Genomic DNA, 12,915 nt, shown 5'->3' on the forward strand with positions numbered 1-12,915 from the left:
ACTAAATAGCAGTGACTGACCACTCCTGTGCCTGGCTCATTTCATCGAGGCCAAGGGGAGGCTAGTTCAGGTTCTGAATCAGATGGAGCCTGAGGGCCAGAGCCAAGCTGATAAAGGATAAGGCCCTCATGTAACCAGCCACGGGGCAGGGAGCAGGTCTGGCCCTTTCACCTCCACCCTTTTGCTGTGTGATCAAGGACAAATCACTTCGCCTCTCTGGGTATCAAACAGTGGCTAATATCATGTTGAAATCATCTGATTTTAGGTGAACACCTACAAAGCTCGGTTAGAAACACTGAGGCTCAGAGAGGGGAGGTGACTTGGCCAAGGTCACACAGCAGGTGACGGAGTCTAGACTAGTACCCAGGCCTGTCATGTTCTGTGGTGCTAGACTCCCAGAGGCCACATTCTGGGTGCTATTCCTTGTGATATCATGGGGCAGGGAGAGGGAGGAAAAGAGTTGAGGCAGGTTCTATCACGGCCAACCCGGGCTGACATCACCACTTCAAGTCATCAGAGCCCTGGAAGTGCTTCTATTTGTTCATTCCTGAGATCTGCTGACCAATATGAGTTCCATAAGCAATCCCTGAGCACCTTGTATGGAAAAAGCCCAGGAGACACAGTGGGGTAGGGTGGGCTAGAAAGAAAAGCCAAATTCAATTGAGGTGGGGATGGGCCCCTGGGGCCTCAATTTCCTCCATGGGGCTCAGTGCCTCCATGGCTCTGACCTAACCTCTCCCCATAGGCCGTGTGCCATCCCCTGCTCTTCCCCAACCCCTCTGGGCCGTGCAGGCAGAGGTGGGGGTGGTACAGCGGCAGACTTCTCTGGAAGGGGCTACCGCAGGGCACCAGACCAGGCCTGGCAAGGCTGGAGAGGTTACCTGAAGCCAAGTCGTGGGGAGAACCCTGGGGGCTGGTGCCCGGTTTGCCAGGCCATGTTGCTCTGTCACGTTCTGTCTCTGGAAGCTGAGAGACAGTGAGCCAGCATCTGGGGTTGGGGAAGCAGTGGGGGGGCACAGGGCAGCTCTCAGAGGTCCTGCCTCTCGCTGACCACACAATCCTGGGACACTCATTCTGCACCCCTTTCTAACAGGTGAGCAGAGCGGTCACTGATTGGTGCTTCCTCTGCACCAGGTTCTCTATAATCAGCACTGTACATACTTTACCGTGTATAATCTGCACACTAATCCTCGGGTGAGGCCGTCATCATACTGCATCCACAACCACTGGTGTTCCTTACCATTCTGGAGCACACTAGGTTGCATAGTCCTGCCCAACTGCCAACACCTGTGGAGGTACATGGGCAGATGGCCCTCAGGCTCTCAGAATCCCTTTGCCTAAAGCCCAGCAATCCCCCAGAGTCCCCTTTACCAGGGACCTGGTGGGTGGAGGTCTAACATGTCCAGCACCCTTGCCCCTGGCACAAAGCTCTGGCTCCACGTCCCCACTCTGGGGACTAAGCCACGTTCCCCTCGAGGGGCTTGGCTTGAACCACACTCTTGCTTTTCCTTCTCTTTCTGGTTCTGCTTTCCCTAGTCTCTTAAGTTTTTTTTTTCTCTGGAAAACGTCTGACATGAATCACTGACATGAATCCTGGTCTCAGGCTCTGCTTCTACATCATCCAACCTTGAGGCAGGTGCCATTCATTTTCCCATTTCAGAGATGAGAAAAGTGAGGCTCAGAGACATCGTTGTCAAAGATCCCCCATGTGGCAAGACTTAAATTGAGGTCAGCCCAATGCAAAGCCTGAGCACCGACCCCTCTGTCCACCACCAGCATTATCTGAGCCCATTTGCGTCCTTAAACCCTGTCCCCTCCTGGCCATCTGAGCTAACTTTTTTTTTTATTATTGCAAGGAAAGCAAGAGAATCGGATGATACAAGGGGGATGACTAAGTCTCAGATTCCTCTGTTGGCTCAGATCCTGTTTTGGTCAATCCTTGTGAATCAGGGCGGGTCTGACATTCTGGGAATGCAGGGAGACTTCAAACCAACTTCATGAAAACAAGTTGTAAAAACACTGGCTGCCACTCAAAGCTGCCGGCTGATGTGCTTGGCTCCACAGAGCTGGATTAAACAAGTTCACAAGAAGGGAACACACAGCAGGAAAGACTTAGGCTAGACCCAGAGGAAGAGCTTCCTAGTAACTGGAAGTTGGGCCCAGCCTCCTTGGAAGCAGACGAATCCATGTCCTGACCTTCCCAGGCCTTTATAGTTTTATGCGTGTATGAAGCCACTTCAGTGAGCAGCAGAGACACAAAACCACCGCAGGCCAACGCCGCCCAGCCCTGAGCTTCAACCACTGACCTGGAACCCAGTTTATGAGGATGCTCCGACCTGATGGTTCTCCTGCCTCCTCGGAGGTCAAAGTCTCCATAGGTGAGGGCCCCAGACCCTCCCCACCCTGAGAGCCGACGGAGGCCCTGGAGCCTGGCGAAGCTCAGGGCAGGCCTGAGGGCCACCATGCCGCCGCCTCTGCCCCCGCTCTCCACAACTCTCCCTCCAGGAACAGCCCCCACCCCAACACTCCAGGAGCCCGCTGTCACTACAGAGGACTATGGCAAGTGTGTATATGTCAGGTCTCACCCTCCTCCTCCTGCCTCCAGCACCTTCTCTCCCCGCTCCAGGCAGCAATAAACAGGCCCAAGTCTCACCCTTTTATTCCCCTCCACCCCTTTCCAGCTAGCACTCCCTCTTTTTCCTTCCTTCTCATCCAAACTCCTCAAAGAGTTGTCTACACTCACGTCTCCACTTCCTCCCTCCCACCTGCTGCAAACCCACAGCCTCTATTCCCACCAAATTCCACCACGACTTCCACTGTGTAAGCCCACTGGACGGTTCTCGGCCCTCGCTGACTCTGTGGACCTCGCCCTCCTTCAGGAAACGTCCTCCTGCCCTGGCCTCTAGGACACCAGTTCCTCCAGTTTCCCTCCTCGCTCTCCACCCCCAGCCCCAGCTCCTCTCCGGGCCCAGGCCCCCGCTGCTGGTCTTTATCCTCAGCCCCTTCCCCTCCCTTGCCTTCACATTCTCCTTAGGCCATATCATCCACCACCCCTGTCTCTGCCTAGACCAAGCTCCAGGCCGAGTACCCAGTGAACCTCGGGTCATCCTGCCTGGACATCCCATAGGCATCTCACATCCACAGTGTGCAAAGGGGAACCCATCACATTCCCCTAAACCTGCTCCTCCCTCTTCCCCAATCTCAGGTGACCTCTTCCTCCCAGTCTTCCAGGCCTGGAAGGTGAGAATCACCCTCCCCACTTCCCCTTCCCTCAAACCCTGAAATCCCATTTGGCACCAAGCCCTGCTCTATTCTCCACCCCTTCCTCTCATCTCTCACCAAACATCCCTCACGTCTTGGCTCAAACTGCCCCTGTGGGAAGCCTTTCTTAACTCTGCCGTCAGACCTGGGCATGCCTTGTCCTGTTCTTGAGTGGCCCGTACAGCCCTCAGTTCATCAGCCATGTTAGTGTCCAGTTGCATGGACACATCCCACTGCCTCCGGCTGCCTCCGGAAGTGCAGGGGCAGCGTCTGATCTGACTTAGGGTCCTAGCACCCAGCCCGAGCTTGGCACGAGCTTGGCACAGAGAAGCCTCCAGAAAAGGATTCCCAAGCCTGGGAAGTTGTGTTTCTGCTGAATTTTCCCCACTGGTGAGGTCTGGTTCTCCCCTCGGCCCCCAGCCCCACACACCCTTTGCTCTGCCCCTCCTCAGCACTTAAAACCCATGAGAACTTCGTCTCCGTTTAGAGGCATTCTAACCTGTCTGTCATTTACAAGGAGATCACATGGGGCCTAGAGGGAGCCGAGGGGCCCCCTCACATGTGTGCAATTGCACACGCAAACGCATATAGGCAGACATAAACCAGTACACAGAGTGCAGATTCACAGACAGACCCAGGTAAATAAACACGGGCACGTGGCACAAGCACACAGCTCGTGAAGGTACATGCAGATGTGCAGACAGACCCACAGGAGCACAGCATCCTGGAAGCGGCATGGACTTCGGCCACTGCCTCTGTGGGGACAGAGCCCCAAAAAGCAGTTTCCAGGCTCTCGGCCTCACATAGAAAGGTGCTGGCTCAGGTAGTAAATGACCATCGACTGTGATCAAATGGCCATCAGCTGTGGCTAGTTGGCCGTCAGCTGTAACCAGTAAGCCATTGGGCACTAATATAACTGCCGTGGCTAGGCTAGCAGCAAATGGGGGCTGGCAAGAAGATGGTGGCTGAGTCTGCAAGCGGTGCAGTGAGGGTTGAGAATTGTGTTGCTCCTGGTTCCTGTGTCTCCAACCCAACCGCCAGTGAGAGTATAGAGATATGACTCCCCTACTTATGGCTCCGTGGGTGTTCCTTTTTGGCCTCACCATGTCCTGCGTTTTTGTGTGGGGAGTGGGACCAGAGACCCCACCGGACTCCCCGCACGACACTTGGCGTAGTCGGCAGGATCCCCTGCACTACAGCCTCCCTGAGAGCACCAGCCTCCAGACATCATGGGCTCCAGGAGTTAAGATTATCTTGGCCAGGGCTCAAGACTGGTTCTCAGAGCTGTCGGGCAGGGGCTCAGAGAGAGGGGGCAATAGCCCACAGGACAGGGCACAGCCCTGGAGGAACTCTGCCTGCTTCAGCCATTCCTTCCCTCTCAGTCGCCACAAACTCTTCCTCCAGGAAGCCCTCCCTCATCACACCCTCCCTCTCAGTGCCAGGGGAGGAGGCTGCCCCCAAAGGGGACCCTGCCTGGATCCCACCCCAATCTTTCCCTTGGGCCCCTTCTCATATCCAAGGGGAGGGCTGTACCTGCCCAGTCACAGCTCAGAGCTTTTAGGATCAAGATACCCCCCTTTCCCCAGCCCTCGTCCTGCCTTGCCTCCAAAGCCCAGCTCAAATGTCCCTTCCGACTGACCCCGGCAATTCCCTTGCCCAGATGAAGCATCGTCATCAGAGAGAACTCAGCACTGGTGAATTCATTCAATCCTCCAGACAAGTTGCTGCTGGGGTCTGTGTTCTCACGATCCTCTTACAGATGAGAAAACCACGGCTCAGAGAGACAACGTAACCTTCCCAGGGCCACACAGCTGCTAAGCCCTTCTTTTCTTTCCTGAAACCATGTTCCTAGCCACAACCTCCCTTCGGAGTGAGCACTCGCCTTTGAGGGTGGTTGGGAAGAGGCTTCAGATGGAGGGGTGGGGGGGGAGGTCTAACAGGGAGGCACGCTGCCCCTCAAGAGCACCTGTTCCCACCTGAATCGCAGGCAGCCCTGAGGGCCACTGCACCTGGCTGCAGTCATGTGAGGGGCCTGAGGCTGGCTCGTTTACTGTGGGACTTGGAGCAAGTCACTGAGCCTCAGTTTCCCCATCTGTGATGACAGGGGGGCTGGATACCACAACCCTTGGGATCTTTTCCAGTTGGACCCTGCGAGGCTGCAGAGTAGGGAGGGGTGTTGGAAGGGAAGACCATTAGGGGTGCAGGAGCTATTGTCCACAGACGGTGCTGGGGGCAGAAGAGGAGGCCCTGCCTACTAACCCAGAGTCGGCTGCCGAGCTCCTCTGGACGTGGTCTGCCAAGACAGTCGCCCTCCAGCCCTCTACCTTCCCCTGTAGGAGAGCTGATCTGAGCAGAGAGAAATCACAAAATACCCCACATACTAGAAAGTGAGGGAAAGCCAGCGAGGCTGGGAACGCGTATCACACGCAAAGCTGATGCAAATGCGGCAGGCAAACACCTGGCTTTGAGCTCCATCCCTCGGCCCTCTCCCTGTACCCCCTAAGTCTAGTACCTCCCCAAGTCCTGCTGATTCAGCCTCCGAAGTGGCTGTCCTGTAGGGCACTGCAGCCCTTCACACTGCTACCTGAGAAATGGCCAAGAACTCCTTGGGACCTACAGGATCAAACCTTATATGTAAAGCCTTTGTCGTCCTGGCCTCAATGCACCTTCCTGGTTTCCCCCTGCTTACCTCAGGGTAGCCCCAGCCACCTGACGTTAAGTCCCTGCCCCCGGGGACTGCATTTTCCAACTCTATGCCCTTACACAGCTAGTTCTCTCTGCAGGGAATGCCTTCCCACTTGTCTCTGCTTGGTGAACTCCTACAGATCCCTCAATACCCAAATGGGAAATGCTGCAGTTCAGTGAATTGGCGTCTGTAATGGAAGTCAGGTCCTAAAGTCGGCATATCATGAGTAAATTGCATATGGTCAAAATCACCCTTACTTTTGACCATACATGCAACTACCTCTTATCCATAAAGCGTAGGCACTATACCAGACAGTTCCCATGTTTTGACTCATCTAATTCTCACAACTGTGGCAGATTGTATTTCCAAACACATCTGCGGCGATCTCTCCCATCCCAATTGCTCTTCTTACAATGAAACTCTGACACTCTTCTCACGGAGAAGCAGGGTCTATGTCACCCCCTATCCCCTCCCCTTGGAATCTGGAAGAGCGGAGGACTAATGGCTGAAGTGACACTGTAAAACTTCCAAGACCAGGTCACCAAACGTGATGCGGCTTCTGCCTCATTCACTGGGATACTTCACCCAGAGCGCTGAGCCGCCACGCATACAATCTGACTGCTCTGTGGGGAAGCCCAGACGGGCCACGGAGTGGAACGAAGCCCCAAGACTACATGAAGAGCCAGAGAGGCCTGGCCAACCTCCAGCTGCTCCAGCTTGTGCTGCTCTAGCCATTATCTGACCGTGACTGTATCCCTGTGGAAAACCCTGGGTCAGAACCGCTCAGCTAAGCCCATCTGAAATTCCTGATCTATAGAAATTGGGAGATAATAAAATAATTGTTATGTAAAGTCACGAAGTTTTGGGGTGATTTGTTATGTAACAACAGTAACTGGGACATCATCTCCACTCTAGAGAGGAATCTGAGCACAGAGAGCTTAAGCAACTTGCCCAAGGTTCCAGAGCTAGTAAGTAACTGGTAGAGAGCCAGGACTTGAACGCAGGTAGTTAGTTTAGTCCCAGAACCCACACTATTCACTATGATGCCCTACTAACTGCCTCTGAGGTCTGACTGGTCTCCAAGCCCACAGCAGGCCCCAGGGAGTGGTTGCTGAATAAATGACTGCGGGAAGGAATAAACAAATGCAAGTTGAGTGAGCGAAAGCAGAGAGTGATCTCCCAGGTGCAAAGTGGGGATCTTAGACAAGCCTGCACCATGCAAATGAACTTGACATGAGCTCCTTGTCACTGAGGCAGCTCCAGTGTCCACAGCCGTGGGAGAGGGTGACAATCAGAGGTGCCTGTCACATGCCACCTGCCTCTGCCCCTCACAGAGGACCCTGAGCTCATTTCCCTGCTCCCCACCTCCCCCAACCCTGCACGTTGTAGAGTTAGACAGGACCCTGGAAAGCCAGTCCCTCCTAAGGACAAGGCCTGTGGACCCTAGGGACTGCAGCAGGAAGGTCCCCAGGTAAGGAGGCTGGAGACCTGGCAGGGCCATTGACTGGCTGTGTGAATTTGGGGAAGTTCCTGCCCCTCTCTGGGCCCAGGGGGGCTCTCCAGCTCCACTGTTCTGAGACTCACCAGATGCTGAGCTGGCCTCGTAGATGGGGGTTGAGGTGAGTTTGGTTATGTGGGTCCAATAATCCGCGGTCCTTTAAATCCCCAAAGGGATCTGTCCCTAGAAGGAAAGCGGGTAATGAGAATGACTCCTACCGAACACTCACCAGGAGCTGGCTATACGGCAGGTGCTTTGACAAGCACGATTTCTAATCCTTGCAGCAACCCCATTAGGCACAGGAGCAAGGACACAGGACTCAGATTTGCAACTCAGGTGATGCTGGAAGCCAGGATCCAACAACCCAGGGCCACTCAACTTCAAAACTCCCACCCTTCTCACAACAGCAAGAGGTAGAAGCAGCCCAAGTGTCTAACAACGAACAAATGGATAAACAAAATCTGGTATATACACACGGTGGAATATCATTCAGCTTTAAAAAAGAAGGAAATCTTGTCATGTGCTACAACCACGTAGCAAACACGGTTGAGCCTGGAGGACATTATGCTAAGTGATACAAGCCAGTCACCAAAGGGCCCATACTGCATGATTCCCCTTGCGGGAGGTATCTAACGTAGTCACATTCATAGAAACAGAAAGCAGAATGGAGGTTGCCAGGGCCTGGCGGGGGGTGGAGGACGGGAGTTGTTGTTCAATGGGTATAGAGTTTCAGTTTTGCAAGATGAAAACGTTCTGGAGACCTGTTGTGAAACAATGTGAATCTAGTTAACACCCCTGAACTGTACCCTTAAAAATGGTTAAGACAGTACATTTTATGTTGTATGTGTGTTTTTTTTAAACACAGTTAAAAAAAATTCCCATTCTGAGAGCAGAGAGGGAGGTTAGGAGGGATATAAAGGAGGGAAGTCCAGGCAGGCTTCACAGAAAAGGGGGCATTTGAGTGGGGCAGGATTTGGACCGAGCTGAATTTGGGGCACTACAGAGGCTCCCGCTTTCGGTCCCCGACTCCCTCCCAGGACCCAGCTGACTCCACCTCCCAGCCCATTACAGGCCTTCGAGATCGCCACACAAAAGCAGTGCCCCAGAGGGGAAGAGGCATTAGCTGAGAAGGGATTTCTTGAACATCTACTATGTGCTTCCAGGCCCACTTATTGGGTGACTTTGAGCCAATTTCTGTCCTGCTGGGGCCTCAGTCTTCCCATCTGGATAATCAGAGGTTGACCCACGATTCCTTTCGATTCTCCCACTGGGAATAACCCCTGAGGGGCGGGGCACGTGGGAGGCCCCGGAGAGGGGGACCCGGAATCAGGGGTTACAGCCTCATGATCCTGCCCCAAGCAGCCTCTGCCCATTTCACAGAGGGGAATCTGAGACCCAAGGGGGTTTGGTTTCATTCCAACTCAACAAACAGGAGCCTGTACCTACTACGTTTGTGATAGGATCATAATGCCTCCTCCCAACCCAGTACTGTTTCTCTCTCCTACTCCCGGCTGCCAAAAGTGGAGCAGGCTCTAACCTGGGACAAAGCATGAATCGTTGCACTGAGTGACAAAGTCCTCATGTCCAGGGCTCTCTCCAAGAATTCTGACTCTCACCTCTTCCCCTGACTCAGGAATCCTTTGCGCCTAGAAAGAACGAGGGGGCTTGTCTTTGGTTCCAATGCCCACTCTGCCAAGCACTAGCTGTGCCTCAGTGTCTTCATCTGCATAGTGGGGATAAGGACACCTCTCACAGTGCCCTGGTGAAGATTAGAAGAGTCAAGAGCACAAAGCGCTGAGCCCAGGGGCTGGCATACAGTAGGCGCTCAATAAATGACTGCCATCACCCAGCTCTCTCCTTGAAGACAAAAGCCATTTTCACTGATCTGTTTGTTCCTCTCAGAGGCCCGTTTGTTTGTTTGAACTCTTCCCAGAAAAGATTATCCCCCAGGAATGCTGGTGATGCTCCCAGCCATCCCCAGAGAGGAGAAGGAGGCAGCAATGAGCCTTGCTTGACGGTAAGAGTAAAGTCATCATCAGGTGGAAACGAGAGAGAGAAGTCCAGCGGAAACCCAGTGGTTCCCCCAGCGCCCTCATTCCCCTCTGCCTCCCCCACGCAGGGGACCCACGGTGGGGCCCACGGTGCCCCAGATCCTGCTAATGAGATCCCTGGGGCCCTGCCGGGAGGCCTGATAGGCTCAGGCTGCTACTTAAGTCAGACAAAGCCTTCTATTCTTAGCTGAGCAGGGGCTAGCTCCTGCCCTGCAACCGGTCAGCACTACCAGCCCCAGTGGTGTGGGCCTGGGGGTCAATCCTGACCACAAGGGGGGGGGGCAGCCCTGTGACCTGACTGAAGCCTGAGGCCCACATGAGGGGGCTGCAGAGTAAGCTCCCCAAACACACACACACCGGGGTGTCCGGGGGGCCTGCAGGGGCTGAATGGAGATCTGGATCAGATGACCCCGAAGGTCACTGCCACGTCCAGTCTGGTTCCCAAAGTCTTGATTTCAAAGGACCAAGATTCTAAGGTACCATGATCCAGTGCTTCTAAGATGTGGGAATAAAAGGATTCCATGGTTCTAGTGAATCGAGGTTCCAAGATGCCAACAAAGACCTGAGATGTTGGGCTTGTGTGCGCACCTCCACTTCCCTTGAGGAGGTAGAGGATGGCCAGCTCCACCGTGACCCTTGAGCCCCGGGGCCTCAGCACTCCCCACCCCCCCAGATCTGCTGGAGGCAAGAGTTCCTGGGGAACCTCTGGGCACTGCAGGAGAAACAGGAAAAGGAGGAAGGGACAGGCTGAAGACACCCTGAGGCCCACCAACCCCTGACAATGCCGGGGAGGGCGTCCACAGGGCCAGGGCGTCCACAGGGCCAGCATACCCGCCAGACAGGCCTGGAGAGGCTGGGCAACCTGCGCAAGGTCATGGCTGGAAGGTGGAGGAGCCAGGGGGAGTATGCCAGGTCTGGCTGGCTTCAGAAGTCATTCCTCACTCGCATTGCTTCACTTTAGGCCACAGAGTCCCAGGACCACCTCTTCCAACATTCTCTTTTAGATGGAAAACTGAGGCCCAGAGAGAAAGGTCAGGTAATCCAGGTCACAGGGAACTGGTGACAGAGCCAGGCAGAATCATTTCCACTGACTCCCCTATTGCCTGGCCAGGTCCCCACCACTGATCCTTCTCTGGATTCCTGGATTCCCCTTTTCTACCCACCAGAAGCAGGGCTCTCGGGGCAGGGCTGTCTTCTGCTCCCTCAGTCCCCAGCCCAGCAACCGCTCCACAGGTCATCTGAGGGATGAGCCAAGAATAAAGGGACAGGACAATGGGTCACAGCCCCATGCCCAAGGCTGGCCAGCTGAGCACCACACGGTCTGGCAAGGGCTGACCCCGACACGTGTCAGGAATGAGCACATGGGCACTTGTCAGGAATAGTCAGAGGCTAATTAGCCAGCTGTCCCATTAAGGAAAGCAAATAAGGCTCCATTCGGCTGGCTGTCACAGAGCCTGCTGTCACCAGCACAGAGAATCCAGCCTCAGCTTCCTAAGCCACTGGCCTACACACTGGGCTGCCCTCCCCAGACTCCCCCAAGCACCTACTACTGTGTTTCCCCAAAAATAAGACCTAGCCGGACAATCAGTTCTAATGCGTCTTTTGGAGCTAAAATTAATATAAGACCCGGTCTTATTTTATTATAAGACCCAGTATAATATAATATAATATAATATAATATAATATAATATAATATAATATAATACCTGGTTTCATATTAATTTTTGCTCCAAAAGACGCATTACAGCTGTTTGTCCGGCTAGGTCTTATCATTGAGGAAACACGGTATGTACCAGTTGCTCTTTTTTCTCCAACAGAGTTTTATAGATAATTTCGCACCTGATCCTCACAGCACTGAGGTACGTATCTTTTACCTCCCTTTTACTGGGACAGGGAGACAGGGACTCACCCCTAGGGCTGCCTGGCTTTGCCTGGGCCCAGAGTGAAGCTCCCCCACACCTTGTTGATTTACAGGCTCCTCTCCTGGAGTCATAAGTTGAGAACATGTGTAAGTTGCACGGACCAGTTCATGCAGCTTAACAGAAATGTCCTTTTCTTGCTTAGAGAGACCACAGGTCAAGTATCTAAAAAGCCAGTTTCTTTGCTCTGGGCAGGAATTAGATTCTCTGTAAACTGGTGGCCTACTATGTGCCTGGCACCCCACTGAGTCCCACCCATGGGGTGGTTTGATTTGACCTCACACCAGCCTTGTAAAGTTGGCTTAGGCCGAGCCTCAGAGTGGCTATGTCACAAATCCAAGGTTGCACAGGCATGGAGTGGAGCTGGGACAGGAACCCAAGTGTGTCAGGCCTTTTTAAGATGGGGGAGAACTGATGTTTATGTTCAGCGGGCTCTTTTCTCAATAAACTGCTGAAGTTGACGCTGATACTCCATTAGAGCCTTCTCTATGCCTGTCCCCAACCCCAGCCCTGGTGGGTCCAGAACACCACCCGGGAGACAGTCAGGAACAAGGGCATTGAGAGGGACCCACAGACCTCTGGGGGAAAGGGTGCCGGGCATAGCCCAGCCCTGTCCCCCTGCACCCCATCCTGGGCAGGGTGGCTTTGACCAAGCACTCTGTGTGACAGGCTGCCGGCCACCCAGAGCAGGTGCCCCAGGTTCTGCTGAAATAAAGCATCACCCACACCAGAGTTCGGAGTTGCCCCCATTGACACCACCCAGCACCAAATGGGAAATAGAGGGGATAGAGGGGTGACAGCCTTGTTCAGCTCCTCAGGCCCTATGCCCCACAACGTCCAGCTGCAAGGGACACTGGCCAGAGCCCCTGCATGCAGGCAAGCCCTGCTGGACCCAGCCTGTGAGCAGTACAGACAAGCTGGGGAGGGGGAATTCCTGACATGTGCTCCCCACCCTTCCCCTGAGGCCAAACCCCACACTCTGCAGGCCTCTGGGATTCTGCTGGGGAGGGGGAAGTGTCTGGTCCCAGCCGGCTGATTTCCCTCCTACTTAAATGCACACAGACACAAGAGTGCAAACACACAGCCTGATCTGCATGTGCAACTTGTACATAATTCATGGGCTCCTCTCCCTCTGGCCTGGATAAAATGTACCCAGCAGGAGAAGCCACACCGCTCCTAGTGAGCAGCCACCCCTTCCGGGAAAGGGGTGAGTGGGCCAGAGGCCTGGGCGGTTATGAAACTTGGACCGGTAAGTATTATTACCAACAAAAACGGTTTACATGCGTGGAGGGTATGTCAATTTACCATATGCTTTCATAAACTGGATCTCATTGCATCTTCGCAAAAGCCTAGGCTGGGAGTTACCATTGTGTTCATTTTACAGATGAGGAAACTGAGGCTCAGAGAGGTTAAGTAACTTACCCATTTTCACAGAGAAGGAAGAAGCAGAACTTCTCACCCTGCACCAAGCTGCTGCACGCACACAACCCTCAACCCCAG

At 54.0% G+C, this 12,915-nt stretch overlaps 1 protein-coding gene across 10 annotated transcripts in view; it reads right to left on the bottom strand.

Annotated features, from left to right (window-relative positions):
* GDPD5 (glycerophosphodiester phosphodiesterase domain containing 5) overlaps nt 1-12,915 on the bottom strand; it is an 89,616-nt gene that overhangs the window by 60,551 nt on the left and 16,150 nt on the right. For 8 of the 10 annotated variants that reach the window (XM_033120468.1, XM_033120463.1, XM_033120466.1 and 5 more), the window contains exon 2: nt 7,532-7,628. The exons of the other annotated variants lie outside the window; for them this stretch is intronic. The gene's annotated coding sequence lies outside the window, so the exon portion shown is untranslated. The remainder of the gene's footprint in view (nt 1-7,531; nt 7,629-12,915) is intronic. 10 annotated transcript variants of the gene reach the window in all.

This window comes from Rhinolophus ferrumequinum, chromosome 11, assembly GCF_004115265.2.
Source record: "Rhinolophus ferrumequinum isolate MPI-CBG mRhiFer1 chromosome 11, mRhiFer1_v1.p, whole genome shotgun sequence".
In the NCBI taxonomy this organism is placed as follows: Eukaryota; Metazoa; Chordata; class Mammalia; order Chiroptera; family Rhinolophidae; genus Rhinolophus; species Rhinolophus ferrumequinum.